Source organism: Bos javanicus, unplaced genomic scaffold (assembly GCF_032452875.1).
Source record: "Bos javanicus breed banteng unplaced genomic scaffold, ARS-OSU_banteng_1.0 tig00002723_1, whole genome shotgun sequence".
NCBI classification, from domain to species: Eukaryota; Metazoa; Chordata; class Mammalia; order Artiodactyla; family Bovidae; genus Bos; species Bos javanicus.
Window position 1 is genome coordinate 1,973,566 of NW_026893594.1, and position 17,840 is coordinate 1,991,405.

A 17,840-nucleotide genomic window follows, 5' to 3' on the forward strand; every position below is an offset into this window, starting at 1 on the left:
ATTTTTTAATTAATTTGGATTCAGATTCTTCATTACAAATACAGTGAGAGTATATATTTCATTATACATAATTAATATGTATTCTCTATTAGTGGTAGTATTATTGCTGTTGTGTATGACTCTTTGCGACCTTATGGACTATAGCCTTCCAGGCTCCTTTGTGCAAGGGATTCTCCAGGAAAGAATACTGGGGTGGATTGCCATATCCTCCCCCAGGGGATGCTCCCAATCCAGGATCGAACCTGCATCTTTTAAGTCTCCTTATTTGGCAGACAGGTTCTTTACCACTGAAGTGTAAGAGTGAAAGTGAAGTGAAAGTGTCAGTCACTCAGTCATGTTCAACTCTTTGTAGCCCCATGGGCTGTAGCCCACCAGGCTCCTCTGGCCACAGAATCCTCCAGGCAAGAATCTTAGAGTGGGTAACCATTGCCTTCTCCAGGGGATCTTCCTGACACAGGAATTGAACCCAGGTCTCCTGCATTGAAGGCACATTCTTTACCATCTAAGCCACCAAGGGAAGCGCCACCTAAATGTTCATTTAAATTGATAATAAAACATCACATATATCTTTCAAGGCCCTTTTCCATGCCGAATGGAATGTTATCTTTTCTCATGGATAAAATTTTGATAGAGAATGGAAAGATGACATACTTAATAAAAATAATAGAGCTAGCTATCCTTTTGAAATATGGAATGATACATTCTTTGATTCTATTGCTAAAGCTATGATTTTTAAAAAGACTCCTTTGTCTCTGTGGTAAGCATAATGCCAAAATGCTGCTCAGAATTTCCTGCCTGAACCCTTGGGACTTTAAGTATAGTAATATATCACATATATGTTAAATTACATGTCATAAGGGATTTCAAAATTTTAATTATGTTTACTAATCAGTTAACTTTGAGTCATATTTGAGCTCTATTTAATCCTATAAGTTCTTTAAAAACAGAGAATTTTCCCTGGCTGATAACAGGAGGAATTACAAAAATTCAGAGTGCAATCAGGAAGAATTACATGCACAATTGTTGCGTTTGAAGACAGAGGGTTACATTCAGGGACTTCAACCTGCTGAGAATAACCCCTAGCTGAAAGACAGTGAGGAAATCAGGGCCTCAGTCTTATAATTATAGGAACTGAATTTTGACAACAATCTGAATGAACCTGAAAGCAATTCTTCCCTATAACTGGCAGATTAAAGCCCAGCCCAGTAGATCTTTGATTTTGACCTCACTGATGACAGAAACTTACTCAAACTCCTGACAAGAAATACTGTGAGAGAGTAAATGGGTGCTATTTTATGATACTAATTTGTGGTAATCTGTTACACAGTAATAGACACATAAAATAATCAAAATAATTTCTCTGTTACTAGATTCAGTATCTAGAAGTTGAGCTTAATTTATTGGATAAGGAAATGGCAACCCACTCAAGTATTCTTGCCTGGAGAATCCCATGGATGGAGGAGCCTGGTGGACTACAGTCCACGGGGTCACAAAGAGTCAGATTCATTATCTAGAAGTTGAGCTTAATTTATTAGCTAAATTTAAATTAGTTTAAATTTAGCATCTAGATTTGTTATCAATATATCTGAACTGTAGCAAAGAATACTAAGTTAAAGGTGATAGAATTCTCACTGGTAGTTTTCTTTAAAACAGTTGAAATCTTTTAGAAAAATAAATTAAAATAAATTCCTATATAATCTATACACACACACCCAAGTGTATCAGTGTAATGTGCTGATTGGACAGCAAAGAGACCAAACCAGTCCATGCTAAATGAAGTCAACCCTGAATATTCATTGGAAGGACTGATGCTGAAGCTTAAATACTATGGCCAACTAATGCGAAAAGCCAACTCACTGGAAAAGATCCTGATGCTGGGAAAGTTTGAGGGCAGGACAGAAAGGGGGTGACAGAGGATGAGGTAGTTGAATGGCATCACTGACTCACTGAACATGAGTATGGACAAACTCCAGGAGATAGCGAAGGGCATGGAAGCCTGGCATGTTGCAGTCCATGGGGTCATAAAGAGTTGGACATGACTTAGTGACTGAACAACAACAAAAATATGATGAGGTCAGCATGGACATTGAATAAGCAATGTATATTTGTAAAAGACAGAGTCAGATGGTAATAAAATATAAATACAAAACAGTGAGTAAATGATTTAACAATATGAAAAAATCAGTCATATTTGTCAATTGGTTAAAACATTATTTGATAAGACATTGTCAGAATGACAAATTAATAATAGATTTGATCATATAGAAAGAATGAATCAGAGACTACTAGAACTCTTGAATGCCAGAATGGTTCTGTTTATAAACTGAGGTGGGAAGATTATATAGCAAAAAAAATTTTTTTAATGTGTATTTCCTTTCCTCTCTTTATCACTGTTGACTTGAATGTTTTCACACCTTCTTCCAGATCATGCAAAATAAAAAATGAATAAAAAAACTAACCTACACACCAGAGTATGGTTCCCTGACATTGGTGATTACTGGATGCCATATTTCCCTTCCTCCAGCCTAAATGACACTGAATCTATAGGAAAGGGAGACAGAAGGCGTTATGGAAGAGGAACAAGGAACATGATTGCAACAGTGGGATAGAGAAGATCACTTGATGTGTGAGCTTGTAAGGAAATTCTGAGACCCTAGGATTAAAGAATGGTGCAGAAGAAATCTGAAGTGTTGGGGCTCCCTCTTTGTGCAGAATAGTCAGTCTCCATTAACCCATCACACTTACTCAAATTTAAAAGTTCTAAAGCTGTGCAAGTCTTCCTAGATGAAGGGTTATAAGAAACAAGGATTTGTTTGAGGATGTGGAGATAAGGGAACACTTGTGCGCTGTTGGTAGGAACATAAATCAATGTAGCCACTACGGAAAACAGTATGAAGTTTCCTCAAAGAATTAAAAAGAGAACTACCATATGATTTAGCAATTCTATATCTGGATATATATCCAAGGGGGGAAAAAAGTCTTAAAAATATATTTTACCCCTATGTTTAATGTGGTGTTATCCACAATAACCAAATATGGATACAACTTAAGTGTACATCAAAAGATTCATGGAAAAATAAAATGTGGTGTGAATATGCAGTGGAATACTCTTAAGCAATATAAAAGAAGGAAACCCTACCTTCTGCAACAATGTGGCTGGAACCTGAGAGAATTATGCTAAGTAAAATAAGTCAGACAGAAAAAGACAAACTGTGTGTTCTCACATGCAGAATCTGTAACAGCTAAACTTATAGAAATACTAGAATGGTGGTTTCCACGGGCCAGGAAGTAGGAGAAACAGGGCAATATTAATCAAAGAAAAGAAATTCTCACTTAAAAATATGTGTTTGGGTGATATGTGTAGAATGGTGAATGTAATGAATGATAATGTATTATATGTTGGATGGCATCACTGACTAGATGGGCATGAATTTGGTGATGGACAGAGAAGCCTGGTGTGCTGTAGTCTATGTGGTTGCAAAGACTTGAACATGACTAAGCGACTGAACTGAACTGAGTATGTGTTGGAATGTTATCAAGAGAGTAGATCTTAAATATTATCACCACATATGAGCACACACATATACACACCCATAATAGTATTCGGAGTGAATGCATTAAGTAAATTTATTGTGATACTCATTTTGCAATATATACTTGTATCAAATAATCACAAAACTTACATATGTCATATGTCAATAGTCTCAATAAAGCTAGGAAAAAAGCCAACAAAAAACAAGTCACATTTACTTAAAATGTCCAGGTAAATTTTTGATTAGTTACTATAATGTTTTCCTCATTTATCCCAGCATGTTGGGTAATAGTTCATACTAATAAACTTGCTAAATGCCATATATATATATATATATATATTTTTTTTTTTTTTTACCCCATTATCCTCCCTATCAACTCTTATATATCATAGCAGGTTGTACCAGAGATAACACCTTCTTGGGGAGTTACTAGATGGTTTGACCAATGACTTGAGTTTAATCTATTCAAATGCAAGTTTACTCAGATTTCCTGTCTGGAATTCTGACTAGGGAGTTGGATACACCCGAGTGAAGTGAAGTGAAGTGAAGTGAAATGAAGGGAAATTGCTCAGTCGTCTCTGACTCTTTGTGACCCCATGAACGGTAGCTTACCAGGCTCATCTATCCATGGGATTTTCCAGGCAAGAATACTGGAGTGGGCTGCCATTTCCTTCTTCAGGGGATCTTCCCAACCCAGGGATCAAACCTGGGTGTCCTGCATTGCAGACAGACGCTTTACTGTCTGAGCCATCAGGGAAGCTCCATACACCCGAAAAAAGGGGGAGAATATTATAAGATACATAGAGAAAGAATCACTGTCTTGACAACCCAGAGCCATGTGAAAGCAGACATTTTGAGTAAACAGACAACATGAAGGCAATAGAGAATTTTTAAAATGTAAATTAATAGACTTTAAAAAAAGAATCACAGACAAGCTCAGAGAATGGCAGTTATGGCAGGAGTCTGGACTCCCAGAACCCTGAATGGTTAATAACTTTCTAGTTTATCCTAAGGCACAAGGACCTTATTATTAACTTGATTTTATAAAAACAACAAAAAAAGATACATTCTTTATTTTCTATAAATAGGTGAGCCTGATTGAACCCCAGTGCCTGATTAATTTTCTCTAAAGTGATAAATTCAATTTTAATATACAAGAAATAAAACAACTAAACTCTGCTTGGCATTCTTTCATGTTAAACAGCACATGGGAAATGAACATTCACTGGAAAATCTGTTTTGAATAGCATAAATGATAGGCAAAATATACAATGTTTATTTCCTTGGCAGGAAAAATAAGATGAGGACCTTTATATAGTTTTAGGTCAATAATTAGATATTAATAGATGACCACTAACCTTAGAAAGTTGTAAGAAAATGGCTTAGTCAGCTACAGAGCATGAGTGTTGTAGGTATAGGGTCAGAGCTAAATTATTGAGAAAAATAGAGAAGTTGCTAGGCCCAATGTGTGACCAGCAACCCAATCCCCCTCTTCCTTTCATGTGAAGGCAGGTCTCTATCGCTCTATCTTCACATTCACCAGTCTTGCCCTCTTACCTGAAAGCAGAAACTATTTATGTTTAAGGCAGAGGAAGTTAACAATAACAACAAAAACTTTTGGAATCTACACATGTTATAGGCAATGAGTACATATTTGGAAGTATAATTATTTTAAAGTAACTAGACTATATAATACAGATCTTATATTTTCTTCCTTCACCAAAAACCCCCAAACAAAACAAACACAGTTCCACTCTTTTACTTGGGCTTTGTGCCTAGTCCCGGAAATGGTAAGCTCATGATGTATACTGACTGCTGACATCCTGGGAGCCCTGACAAGAAAGGGTCTCACATTTCACTATGTAGATTTTCACTTAATCTCTGTGTACATGCTGTTGTGCATTTTATAACTGCCTTCCACAATGATATCAGGAACACTTTTGTTCATTTTTTAAAAATAATAAGCCTCCAATTTTGGTGGGATGGAATAGAGGAAGTGTCACCTGACTAGCAGAAAGTAACCTGGGAAAATAATTTTTATGTAATTCAATGTATGTTTCATGTCTACTTTTTGTGGAACTTGATGGTCTTACTTATCTCTTTTCTCAGATGGTTGTAACTTCTACTCTGCTAAGTTACTTAGTTACCTACCACTCATATCAATGTTTCAAAAAACACGTGAAAATCTTTTACCAACTGGTATTTCCTGTCTGGTTCTTTCTGTCATATGCTTTGACACATAATTTTATGATTTTTTCCTTAATTTGATGGGAATTTATAAGGAAAGGGAATATAATTTTAAGGGTAGCTCAGCACATTTAACAGAAATTTCTATTTTTTAAATATATATTTATTAGTTTTTTTCATATAATGACATATCAAGAGATCCAAAGGGAATAGAATGTCATAGCACAGATGACTTATTTACTGTCATCTGTACTGTCATTAATCACAGATGTGATTAATAAAAACTGTGAAGGATTAGCCTTGAAATTCTCAGAATGTAAAAAAAAAAAATGTGTATAGAAAGATGCTAGAGTTCATTGCAGAATTCACAAGTTTCCATTTCCACACTGATCATTTTCTCAAAATAAAGAAAGAATATATACTTCTGGGTACAATGAAAGTAAAAGAAATTTAGTACTCATAATAATATTATTAGCTTGTAAATAGAAATAGAATTTCCAAATAAACAAAAATACTCTTATTTAATTTTCTATATGGGTAAAAATACAAATAATAAATCAGACAAATCAGAACATTTCTTAATGACCATGTAATTAGAGACTTCAGTGATAATGAATGATGAAAGAGGATATCCATCTCAACTGGATACATTTAATTTTCATCCAAATATCTCAGTCTGTCTTAAGTTACTTTACTTTCTATATAGTCTTAAAACTCATGAAAACAATTCATATATGTGGTATAACTATGTTTCAAAGCCTAAATATCCTCCTCTGGATTATAATGTTTTTTATTCAATTAACTTTTGTTTATAAATTCCCTACCATTGACTACATGTACATATTTCTTTAAAGCTCACATAAATATATCTTCCTTAATTTACAGCTTCTATGCTATAATCATAATAAAGTAATATTTAAACATACTATTATAATTGGTATGATTCAATAGAAAACTTAATAGATCCCTCAAAATAGAAGGAATCATTTTAATAGCAAAAAGTTTCTTTTTTTTTTTTTTTAAAGAATGTTAATATGAGTTCAACCCCAACAGTCAGACCTCCCTAAGGAAAAAACTACTACAAAAAAGTGAATTTTCTCATAATGTTCTGTCACTTTTCTAGAACAATTAGGCAAATATACAGAAAAAAAATTTGAACTATAGCCCAAGAAAAAGAAGAGAGGTTTCCTAGATTAAATATTTTGTCTTTATAATATGTATATACTATTATTATTTGAAATGGCACCCCACTCCAGTACTCTTGCCTGGAAAATCCCATGGACGGAGGAGCCTGGTGGGCTGCAGTCCATGGGGTCACTAAGAGTCAGACACGACCGAGTGACTTCACTTTCACTTCTCACTTTCATGCATTGGAGAAGGAAATGGCAATCCACTACAGTGTTCTTGCCTGGAGAATCCCAGGGATGGGGGAGCCTGGTAGGCTACTGTCTATGGGGTCGCACAGAGTCGGACATGACTGATGCAACTTAGCAGCAGCAGCAACAACTATTATTATTTGAACCTGGTGATTTATTCTGAAGTCAGTAAGAAGAACAAAGTTGAAGGTCCATGATCAGACATTTGATCACAGTATCTAATAAATAAACTCTTTGAGACAAAAATATGTCAGGCTGTAGATAAAGCATATAGTGTAATTTTTTATATATATATATATAGTGTAATGTTAAACAAAGAAATACAGAAGTCAACACAAGGGAGGAAAACAGTAGATCAAAACTACAGCGATGTTAGAGAGATAAGAGAGGCAGAGACAGCAATGAATGATTAAGACCATGATCTTACATGACTGTGCATACCTGATGCTGTCAGTTCTACAAATATTTGACTCAATACTAACTAGCATGTGTGGTCACATTGCCCATTTTACTAAAGGAAGTAATCTTCACACTCTGAGTTAGGATTATATTAACTCCACAATAAGAGGATATTATTATCTATCAGGTTCTTTAAGATCAATCCAAACTATGAAGAAAACTTTGCAACTTCCATTCATTTTTTGTCATCTGAGACCAACTTCTTGCTCCATAACATCCTCATGGCATTTTTCACTTCTGAATTCCTCAGTGTATAAATCAGAGGGTTAAGCAAAGGTGTTCCAAGTGTGTAAAACACAGCTATCATCTTATCTATGGAGAAGGTGGTTGCAGGGCAAGTGTATATAAATATGCAAGGACCAAAGAACAAGATGACCACATGATGTGGGAGATGCAGGTGGAGAGGGCTTTTTTCCTCCCCTCAGCACTGTGGTTTCTAAGAGAATGAAAGGTGATAGAATAGGAGGACATCAGCATAACAAAACTCACTGTACAAATGGCCCCGCTGTTGGACACCAAGAGTAGGTTGGTCACATAGGTTTCTGTACAGGCAAGTTGTAACAAAGGCTGCAAGTCACATAGACAGTGATCAATCACATTGGGACCACAGAAAGGTAAACTCAGGGTCAGAAAAATCTGAGCTGAAGAATGCACTCAGGACCCCACCCAGGCCACAGCCACCAACACACCACAGACTTGATGACTCATGATGGTCATGTCATGCAGGGGCTTACAGATGGCCACATAGCAGTCAACAGTTTTGAGGATGAGGATGAAGATCTTCAGGCAGCCAAAGAAATGGAATGAAAAAATTTGTACTATGCACTCATTGAAAGAGATAATGGCATTCTTCAAAAGGGCATCAGCAATCATCCTAGGGGCTATGCATGTAGAGAAACAGGTATCAGATAAAGATAAATGGAAAAGGAAGAAATACATTGGACTCCCAAGTGCCCTGCTGGTCTTGATGGTAGTAATAATCAGAAAGTTCCCCAACAAATTCCCAAATAGAAAATCAAGAGAGTGGTAAATACTATTTTCTCCCTAACAGGATCTTGTGTCAACCCAAGCAGAATAAACTCAGTCACATTATTATTCAGCTGCATGATCTTATCAATGCAGAGAAGGGGTGAGTGTTACATGCTTTATCTGCAAAATATATAAAAGAATTAATTAATGGTGTGAAGTGTAATTTTTAGGAATGTTTTAAGTGAGATAAATATTCTTCATCATGGATATTTTAGTTGTGGTTTCTTAACAAGGCACCTCAACACTTAATTTGTAATGACAACTACATGGGGTCGTTATGAGTCCCTTGTAAGATTGTGAAAAGTAAACTTTTCTATAGCACTCTTCAAATACAACCATTTGTGTATTTTACATAATTCTCATTAATTTTGCCTAATGAATATTAAGAAATACAGCTCCATTATATTAACTTAATTACTGTATCAGTTGGCATTTTGGATATATTTTACTGCCTTTGGAAGTTCATAATATAAATGTTAAAATAACAGACCAGTCTCATCCCCTAAAAAATGTCTCCATATATCAATGAGATATATATATATATATATATATATATATATATATATATATATATGCATATATAAACATTTAGATAAGCAAATATAACAGTGATAGATATTTTATTAGTCTATAATATGATCCACTTCATTGAGCATTCTATTCCATATGTGACAGCTTAAAAAGAGGAAGATAAAACACTTATAATCTTTAAATATATTGTCCTTACTTTGAAACAACTTTATGATATTTAATACTTGACATACACTAATGGAGAGAAGTGAACTTCAATGGAGGGAAGTGAACGTTCTTCGGTGGCTGATAATATCGCAAATATTTCCATTACCAGTTTTATTTTTTTCCCATTTCTGAAAACACCCTTCAAAAAATGAAAAGTTCCAGAGTTTACACATAAACTACTAGGGGTATTCACTCAATAGTTTATATATTTAAATTTCAAATGCTTTGCTTAAGCATTTTAGAACTGAGGTCCTTTGAAGAGATGTCAGCAGATAGTTCTTTTTGGGCCTAATCATGGTTGTAGTCCCCAGTAGAATTTGTTTTATCTGGGCACCTGGAATCTCCACATTACTGTAATAGAACAAATATTCAGAAGACAGAGGTACATATAATTTTAGTCAAGAGGAACAGTGGATAGTCAGTAACTGCCTATATTAAAATTGTTTTCTGTCTTTGCAAAATCAATCATTATTCAACTTTGAAACATCATTTCCTTCAATGAAGAGTTAGTATTTTTTCATGTGTGGAAAGAAATATTATCACTGACTTCACTTCATAGAACAAATCTTTCCTCTAGATTTTTATTGTCAGTATGATGTTGAAAATAACACCATGTGCAAGTAAAAATATAAACTGAATATGAGAAATTTAAATATACTTTGGAAAACTTACCCCACTGCATTCATCCTCCATCCCACCCATATCTTTAGTGCATCATCTTGAAAGCTGTGAGCCAACAAAGCATGAACTGATAAACCAAATAGACAATGATCCTTATCTGTTATTTTTCTCCTCCTCAATAAATGTTCTTCCCCTCAAAGTAGTTGAATCATGTATTATCTTCCTGCAAATCAAAAACTCCTGCTGGGAAAGTGTCAAAGTTATTTAATATTTCTGATTTTTAGAAAATAATCTCTTTAGACCATGTAATTGTTGGCAAAGATCTTAAATGGTCAGGGAACTAAGCCTTGGCATTTCAGTCAGTGCGATAAACTCATCCTTTCCATATGGATTTGAATGAGTGATCCATCATGAAGTAGTTGTACTTGAAAATACAGTCTGTGATTGTGGCCACTCTTTTGAGTATATGGCTTCTGTTTTGCATGTTATCAATCTCTTTAAATTGTCTATTTCTAGAACAACCTTATTTATACATTAGGACATACACTTGTAAGATAAATTCAGAATCATTAATACATGTGCTTTTTAACATTATAAATACACGTGTGTATGTGTTAGTCACTCAGTCATGTCTGACTCTTTGCAAGTCCACGGACTGATGCCTCTGTCCATGGAAGTTTCCAGTCAAGAATACTGGAGTGGGTTGCCATACCCTTCCCTCGAGGATTTGTCCAACCTAATGATCAAACTCAGGTCCCCTGCCTTGCAGGCAGATTCTTTACCATCTGAGCCACCAGGGAAGCCCATAAATACACATGATTAATCATTAACTTGCAAATAATTATGACTTTTTATCAAATATTCAATCCACAGTGTATTCAGTAGTCTCCTTCCCTCCTTCCCTGTAATTTTATCTCTAGATACTCTGTCCTGAAACTCAGGGCCCAACTGCTAAAGGTATCTATGGCTGGCTCAGGCAGAGGTTTGGCAGAAAACAGCTCGATTCTGTATAGCACTCATCATTCAATTAAAAAACACTAATTTAAAAAAGTAATCTCTTATGAAACCCATCAGCGATTGCTTTGAGGAAATTTTCCAGTTCTTTATAAAGTTTCTTTTATAGCTTTTCTTATGCTATCACATACTATCCTTAAAATCAAAACTGTGCGAGCTTCCTTTAGCTTCATTCATAGAAAGAAACTCTTTGAAGTCTTCAGGATTTTGCTCTCCCCAGATTCAAACCCAATGCCTTGTAAAATGTACATGCTTAATAAGTATTTTTAAGCTGAACCTTCTTAGTTACTACTTGTAATAATTATCTAATTGTTTTAGTACTATTCTGATTAAAGGCACATTCACATTATTAATTTACTGTGGCCATCTGTATAGTATGTATGGTATGGTGAACAGGTATATGTGCTCCAAATTTATATGTGTGAAAAAACAAAATGAGATAAATTTTAAATAATTTAATCAGCTCCACAACCTGGAGTAGAACATGTACTCAGAACAGCACCACTTGGCCATGTAACATTTTAGGACTTTGGAATGCCTAAGGTGATCATCAGAGAAGGCAATGGCACCCCACTCCAGCACTCATGCCTGGAAAATCCCATGGACTGAGGAGCCTGGTAGGCTGCAGTCCATGGGTTCGCTAAGAGTCAGACACAACTGAATGACTTCACTTTCACTTTTCACTTTCATGCATTGGAGGAGGAAATGGCAACCCACTCCAGTGTTTTTGCCTGGGAATCCCAGGGACGGGGGAGCCTCGTGGGCTGCCATCTATGGGATCGCACAGAGTTGGACACGACTGAAGCGACTTAGCAGCAGCAAGGTGATCATAGATCAAATTGCCAACATCAGCTGGATTATGGAAAAAAGTAAGAGAGTTCCAGAAAAACATCTGTTCTGCTTTATTGACTATGCCAAAGCCTTTGACTGTGTGAATCACAATAAAATGTGGAAAATTCTGAAAGAGATGGGAATACCAGACCACCTGACCTGCCTCTTGAGAAATCTGTATGCAGGTCAGGAAGCAACAGTTAGAACTGGACATGGAACAACAGACTGGTGCCAAATAGGAAAAGGAGTTCGTCAAGGCTGTATATGTCACCCTGTTTATTTAACTTATATGCAGAGTACATCATGAGAAATGCTGGACTGGAAGAAACACAAGCTGGAATCAAGATTGCCAGGAGAAATATCAATAACCTCAGATATGCAGATGATCACCCTTATGGCAGAAAGTGAAGAGGAACTAAAAAGCCTCTTGATGAAGGTGAAAGTGGATAGTGAAAAAGTTGGCTTAAAGCTCAACATTCAGAAAATGAAGATCATGGCATCCAGTCCCATCACTTATGGGAAATAGATGGGAAACCGTGGAAACAGTGTCAGACTTTATTTATTTGGGCTCCAAATCACTGCAGATGGTGACTGCAGCCATGAAATTAAAAGACACTTACTCCTTGGAAGGAAAGTTATGTCCAACCTAGATAGCATATTCAAAAGCAGAGACATTACTTTGCCAACAAAGGTCCGTCTAGTCAAGGCTATGGTTTTTCCTGTGGTCATATATGGATGTGAGAGTTGGACTGTGAAGAAAGCTGAGCACCAAAGAACTGATGCTTTTGAAGTGTGGTGTTGGAGAAGACTCTTGAGAGTCCCTTGGACCGCAAGGAGATCCAAACAGTCCATTCTGAAGGAGATCCAACCAGTCCATTCTGAAGGAGATCAGCCCTGGGATTTCTTTGGAAGGAATGATGCTAAAACTGAAACTCCAGTATTTTGGCCACCTCATGGGAAGAGTTGGCTCATTTGAAAAGACTGTGATGCTGAGAGGGATTGGGGGCAGGAGAAGGGGACGACAGGCTGGATGGCATCACTGACTCGATGGATGTGAGTCTGAGTGAACTCCAGGAGTTGGTGATGGACAGGGAGGCCTGGCGTGCTGCGATTCATGGTGTTGCAAAGAATCGGACATGACTCAGAGACTGAACTGAACTGAAGATGATCATTGTGCTTTTTCTACACTTTTTACATGAATCCTTGTCCCTTCAAGAAAATAAGGACAGCCTTGATATTCTTCCTATCCTTCTAACATCGATGGATATTTTTCTATATGTCTCTCTGTATGACCATATGTCGACTTTTACCAGAAGTCAAATTCTCAAAGGTATCTGACACAAAGATGAGTTGTAATAATCTAGAGACAAAACTGCACTGATAAAACAGCATTACTTTATACTAACTACTGCAATTACTTTAAATTTTCAAACAAGTTTAGCCAATTTTAGAATGGTTAAGTATCTCAAAACAGTAAAAGAAAGCATGTTGAGCTGGGAGCTAAAATAGATGAGCTGCAAGAAAATCACAGAAAAGGTGATGAGAAAAAGAGAATGAAAGACAAGGTGTCATGTTTGATCCTTCTACCTGACAGGGTTGTGTGTGCATGCTGTAGCCTGCCAGCATCCTTTATCCACAGGGGTTCTCCAGACAAGAATACTGAAGTAAGTTGCCATCCCCTCTTCAAGGGGATCTTCCCAAACCAGGGATCGAACCCAGGTCTCCCACATTGCAGGCAGATTCTTTATGGTCTGAGCCACCAGGGGAGCCCTTCAACTTGACCAATGTGTTTTATTGCAGAAGCCACAGGAAAACTTTGGTTTCCTTAGGACTGTCTTAAACTATACCACCCTCCCTGATTTGTTTATCTTTCACTTTTATCTTTAAGAAAATCTCGACATTAATTTAATTTCTATGAAACATGTACCTTTATCTGTGGGAATGTGAAAGGATCTACCCAGGTTCTTTATCCCTCAAAAGCCTAAATTAGAGAAAGATGGAAATTTCCCTCCCACATATATGGCATATTACCCTTCACCTTCATTATGCAGTTCTTAACCCCCAGTTTATTATGTTTCCTCTGAACCTTCTGTCAGGTGTAGTTATCCACTGTTTCAAAACAAATCCAGATGCATGTCAACTATAAGTTATATTCTTAAAATATCATTGTAGAAACATGCAGAGAGTAACACTTTTCATCTGTGATATACAGCTTTCTATTTAAAGCTGTCTTTTGGATGTGGAGAAGTTGGCATTCTCCAAGAAGCTTATGCCACAGTCACTATCTGTATTAGTTTCTTCTTACTTCTTAAGGGGAAAAAGACATGTGGAAATATACTTTTAAATTTGCTAAATTATTCTGCATGATGCCTCTCTTATTACAATTATGTGAGTAGTCTGTCACTTACCTGTTAGAACCCTCTAAATTAGCATCAAGGCTTTCCATCCCTTTTTGAAAACAGCCTTTTCGTGGAATGCTGAAAAAAATAGTACATTCTAAAGGGAATATTTTAAGACATAATGATGTTAGATATTAGCATCACAGAGAGTAGTATTCCCTAATGTTTCCCTTTCTTTGCTCATCAGAAACATCCCCAATGTTGTAGTAAGTTTAAGTTTTGGTTTGTCCTCTGAGCCAGTAGAAGAGTAAATTGCCCCTCCTTATACTTAGGAACCAAGTATGAAAAAGGGTTTGAAGGCATTAGGTACCTCAGGCTGACCAAAGATACCAGGGAAAAAGAGGAAAATTCAAATGGATGGCAGGGAGGGTGACAGAAGAGAGGAGGAAGAAAAAAAAATTGACTTTGGTTGAAAAAAAAAAAAGGGATCACCAAGAAGCTACTCTGCTCCACCCAGTGCTCTAGGGTGCCCCTATGTTTTTATTCTCTATCTCTTGTAAGCTATGTTTAATTACAATCTAGGGAAGGCATCATGGTGCTTGAAACAAGATTGTATTCTGTGTGCTAGAGCCTTCCTTCACCTAGAAACCACAGATCTGTAGCAAGTAGTCTGATGAGTGATATGTATGTGAGCACTGAGTATAAATTTCTCTCTTTTTTTATTCTTCTAATTCATATCCATTTGTTTTGCTAATTAATAAAGAGATACTTATTAAGGAAAACATCTTATTAAAATAATTTTATTCATTATTGAGAAAATTCACTCTCTTTTTTTCCTAATAGAATTGCCAAAAATGTAGACTGGGAACTCCTGCCTAATTTTACCATAATGGAGACAGTCTGATTAAAAATGAAGTCAACAAATAAGTAAGCAGAACCAACCAATAGAGGAAATCCATTTTTATAATAAGTTTTCAACTGTAAAATTCATTCATTTCCAAACAATTTTACCATGTTTCATTTATTCTTTTTTTTAAATTTTATTTTATTTTTAAATTTTACATAATTGTATTAGTTTTGACAAATATCAAAATGAATCCACCACAGGTATACATGTGTTCCCCATCCTGAACCCTCCTTCCTCCTCCCTCCCCATACCATCCCTCTGGGTCATCCCAGTGCACTAGCCCCAAGCATCCAGTATCGTGCATTGAACCTGGACTGGCAACTCATTTCTTACATGATATTTTACATGTTTCAATGCCATTCTCCCAAATCTTCCCACCCTCTCCCTCTGCAACAGAGTCCATAAGACTGTTCTATACATCAGTGTCTCTTTTGCTGTCTCGTACACAGGGTTATTGTTACCATCTTTCTAAATTCCATATATATGCGTTAGTATACTGTATTTATGTTTTTCCTTCTGGCTTACTTCACTCTGTATAATAGGCTCCAGTTTCATCCACCTCATTTATTCTTTTTATGTTATTGCTTTTTTTGTTCACATACACCAGTTCGGGTGTGTCGATTCAGACATGTCCAATTCTTTGCAACTCCTGTAGACTCTAGCCTGCCAGGCTCTTCCATCCATGGAATTTTCCAAGCAGGAATACTGGAGTGGGTTGCCATTTCCTACTCCATACTGCTTTTTTTCATTTATGTAAATAATAAAATGAATTCTAGTAAACTTACTACCATCTCAAGAACTAAAATATTACCCATAATTAAACATTTTAAACACTTTCCTATCTGCTGCCCACCTAATCTTAAAGATAAGAGGCATTTTAATTTTGTGCTAAAAATAAAACACTTTTATCAATATATATTTTCCCTGGCTTTGAATTTTACAGAACTTTACATCCTTTATGCAGACTTCTTGTAATTGCTTTTATTTTTTTCATCCAACCATACTATGTTTTATTTTGTTGTTGAATTTAGTTGTAAATTCATTTCCACTGGTATATCATACTCCATTGTGGGATTATTTCAAAATGTATTAATTCAATATCTAGTCAATAGATATTTGACTGACTACTATGAACAGTAATTATGAACATAAAAATGTTTCCTAGGAGTGCAATTAATAGGTTTCAGCATATGCCAGTATTCAGATTTACAAACTAATATAAATTTCAGTAAGGAGGAAGGAGATGCAATCTAGTTATGTGACAAAAAAAAAAAAAAAAGAAGACAAACAGAATATTTGTGAACAGAGCTGAAAACTCTCACATGATTCACAGAGAATCAAACAGAAGGGTGCTCTCTTCTGTGGTTGTTGTCTTAATTAAGAACACGGATAAAATTAAAATCCTCAAACAACCTGAATCCATAGTTTTCAATGCCAGCTTTAAAATGTCAATTCTTAACCTCCTTTTCCTTGTCATTTGTAAGATAATTTTTTCAACACTAATGTGATCCAGAGTCCTGTGAAGGAAAGATAGTTTATTTGAGACAGAAAGACTTATTCTTGTTTATTAAACATTATTAAAATATGTAATCTATACAATTAGATTAGAGGTTTATGACTATGTTTCTATCACTAAAGAACATATTTATAAAATTATTTCCATATTGCTGCATGCTTACATCAGTTTAAGACACCTTTTAGAATTTAGGAGGACAGGCATTATAATGAAAGATCTTAATTAGAGTATTACATAATATGAGTTCTTTATTCAACTGAATATGGCCTGGATTCAAAACCCTAGCCAAGTAGAATAATAAATTGTGTTGTTTAAATGATGAAGAGATCTATCATATTTACTTTCCCATTGATTTGTTAAAGAGCTCTATAAATAGACTAACTTCCAGGACTATGAATCCTAAGTAAATCTAGTACCCAGTACCATATAATGGCAAGCACTCTCCTCAAGTACTTTAAACTATGACAGATTCCTTACATTGAGAGATGGGCTCAAAAAAATATATAACCTTTATTCTATCTCGTAATTTAGAAATTCAATATGAATTGGTGGGAATAGATGAAATTAATAGATGAATAGATGAAATCAGAGGATTTTCAGAGCAGTGAAAACACTCTGTATGTATGATACTATTGATATAATGATGGACACATATCATTATACTTTTCTCCAAAGTCATGAAATATGCAACAACAAGAGAGAACCCTAAGGTAAACTATGGACTTTGGGTTATTATGTGTCAATGTAAGTTCATCATCTGTAACAAATTTGGAACAAATCAACTCTAGGAGAAGCTGATAATGGGAGATACTACATATGTGTAGGGGTAGGGGTATATGAAAAACCTGTACATTCCTTTCAATTAAACTGTGAACCTAAAACTGTTCTTAAAAAAAAAAAAAAGCCTTTATTAAAATCTAATCCAATGTACTTACTCACTGATGTAGAGGCTTCTACATGAAAACGCCAGGTATTTCTCTAGAGTGTAATTTCTTGGAGCTATGAGCTACACTGAGGTAAGGACTATGACATATTCTTTAGATCAGCCTTACTTAGAGATGCCTTGTGACTCCAGTCCCAGCCTTTGGCTCATGAAGCAGGGAAGGAAAAAGTGCATTCTCTGAGGTATGTGACAAACCGTGCTCACTGCCTCCTTCCAGTGCAGTCTCCGGCCTCCATGGACGATGTGCTGCTTTAATTACTTAGAACACATGGTGCCAAAGCGTCACCCACTTTAACAGGCACTTTGGTCTATCAGCTCCCCAGTGACAACTTCTTTTATCAACCAGT

At 35.8% G+C, this 17,840-nt stretch overlaps 1 pseudogene; it reads right to left on the reverse strand.

Moving 5' to 3' along the window:
• Nucleotides 1–7,730: 7,730 nt before the first annotated feature.
• Nucleotides 7,731–8,661, reverse strand: LOC133243928 (olfactory receptor 4C16-like; annotated as a pseudogene).
• Nucleotides 8,662–17,840: the final 9,179 nt, after the last annotated feature.